We start from the raw sequence: 2687 nt of genomic DNA, 5'->3' as shown, positions 1-2687 counted from the left end.
GTCTAAAGCCCAAATAATGAGAATTTTAAACCTCATTTCGTTCAAGAGAAGCCGCTTTATCATAGCTTCAGGCCTACGCTCGGAACCATGTTTTTCCATTTCGCACAATTCACAATTAAAACAGCTCTGCCTTCTTTCATCTCCTGTCTGTGACTTCTGAACACCTATGCCTGTGAGCTCTCATTAGGACAACCATTTTCTGCTCTTAGAATTCTACTATGGCTTCCCGCGTGTCTGCTGTACAGTGGACTCGGAATATGAATATTCCATGAGTCCATGCGGAAGAAAATATTAGAGCCTATCACTTACTTTAAGAAGATGGTTTTAGCTCTCAAAGGAAACAGCCTGTTAGACCAGGCCAGAAGTGACAGCAGCAATTCAGTGGTCAGAACGACAAGCGGAATAGTGCACACACAAAGCAAAATGAGACAAAGTGTCTTAGCAACTTCGGATCCCTTCTTGCCCATATTTTAGGAGGCAGAGGACGCCCTCGGTTCTCTTCTGCTTTCACTCTGGTAGGAGATACTTATGGGCTGAGTGCTTTTCTCACCTTCTCCCGAGAGACACAGGCTGTGAAGATACTCTTCATTTGCTGCAGAGATCTGTGCTCAGTGGGGAAAGTCTGCAGTTGCTAAAGTGAGAAAGGACCCCTCCTCCTGAACGCCATAAAAGGGTAAGTGGGGCACCTGAGTACCCTCACCCCTAGAGCTCACCGTGGTTCTGGACAGCATGTTCTTTCTGAGCAATACCATCACTTGGCTTTTAAGTATCTCTGCTATTCTGGAAGAAGAGGCCAAGAACCTGGAACATTTAGCCCAGAGCCCTGACCAGCGGTAGCATCAGTACCGACCGAGGCTCCTGGTCCATACTGGATGACACATTATGTCACATTTTCACAGGCTTTCACAAGTGTTTAGTGGCAGCGTAACACAGGTGGTTCCATGGTCTAATTCCTTCTTTTTATCACATCCTCTGACGTCTCATTTTCATTGTAAAATAAAGTACAGGTATAAAATGTATTTGCTTACTGCCCTTTGAAAATGGATCTGCAGTGGTCCTCAAGGGAGAATTCGTTCCCCATTGTAAATAAGAAGGTTGTGCTTGGTCCCCATGTGGAGTCCCAGGACTTGGGAGGGGTGAGTGAGAGGGACTGTCTGGTTCGAGCCCAGCCTCGGCTGCTGTATTAGTCAGGGTTCTCTAAAGAAACGGAACTGATAGAATGAATGAACACATGCATATGTGAGGGGTTTATTAGAGAGGCTCACTGGCTCTGAATATCCCAACAATGGCTGTCTCACAATGGAAAGCCCTCTAATCTAACTGTCGTTTGGCTAATGAGGCTGGATGGCTCAGCTGGTCTTCAGTATATGCTGGACTCCTCAAGAAGTAGACTGTAACCAGTGAAGGAATGATCTTACCACCATGAGGGCAAGCAAGCAAAGAGCAAAAGCTTCCTTCTCCCATGTCCTTTGTAGAGGTTGCCACCAGAAGGGTGGCCCAGGTTTAAGGTGGGTCTTCACACCTCAAGTGATTAAATCAAGGAAAACCCTTTACAGTACTCAGAATCTTGGTTCTAGTTCATCCCAGATGTTGTTAGGTTGACAACAAGACCAGCTGTTGAGGCTAGCTCGACTTGGGAAATAACCAGGCCAGCTTAAAGATAAATAATCATATTTTTAATTGTTATAAGGGGAAACTCACGTCACAAGAATGGAGAGTCTGACTTCCTCTGTGTCTGGCGGGAATCGTGCAGAGAGCGTGCACCTGGTCCCTTTCAGTTTTTCTTCCTGGGTTCCAGGTGGCCACACTTAACTAGACGTGATTGGTTAACAGATCTTCCCCATCATCTCCCCCTTTTGTCTAAACAAGATCTATCCAAACCCAATACAACTATATACCAAATATAAAGTTACAAACAATATAAACAATATTAAGCAAGGAATACATAACAAAAGTTTTACTAAACATTCTATTTCAGGGAGTCTAAATCTTGTATTGAAATTAAGCTTGGCTAAATCATGAGGAAGGTAACTATAACTATCTACTCTTCAACCCCATCGAAGATCTGAGAAGGGAAACAATATTATTTGAGTAAGCAGGAAGTGCAATCAAGCAACTTCCAAAATGTGCAACAAATGACAGAGACAACTGGCTACCTGGGCAATCACCCAAAGTCTTATTTGAAATGTTGAAGCAACCAACTTTGACTAAGGCCTAAAATGACTGACAGACCATTTTCAAAGGCAAGAAACTTTTCAAAACTATCTTACCCTGTCTTGGCAGGATATGACAGTCCTGTTTTATCCATTGACGGATACTATGTATCTTTGTCAGTGGTTGAGGTATGGTCATTTCTTTGCCCAAAGGCCAGTTCTGCCAAGAAGAAAACAAGCTCCAGGTGGAGTGTCTTGGGTGCTCAACATTCTCTAGGGAAAAGATTGGTGCGGCCAGGAGCATTTATGTCTCCCTTCAACAACTAGCTATGGAAGCTACACAGTGAATCTGTCTCAAAAGAGCGGAACCGTGGAAGAAAGAGGAGTCTCATTCTATGGTTGTCAGAGACTGGACCTTTAGACAGTTCTTAGCTGCAGTCTCTATGGTTGAACCTTGGTGGGGTTTTTTTTTCGGATTTTTTGAGGCAGGGTTTCTCTGTAGCTTTTTTGTTTCCTGTCCTGGAACTAGCTCTT

Source organism: Microtus ochrogaster, unplaced genomic scaffold (assembly GCF_000317375.1).
Source record: "Microtus ochrogaster isolate Prairie Vole_2 unplaced genomic scaffold, MicOch1.0 UNK127, whole genome shotgun sequence".
Classification (NCBI taxonomy): domain Eukaryota; kingdom Metazoa; phylum Chordata; class Mammalia; order Rodentia; family Cricetidae; genus Microtus; species Microtus ochrogaster.
Note: the sequence above shows the minus strand (reverse complement) of the source record.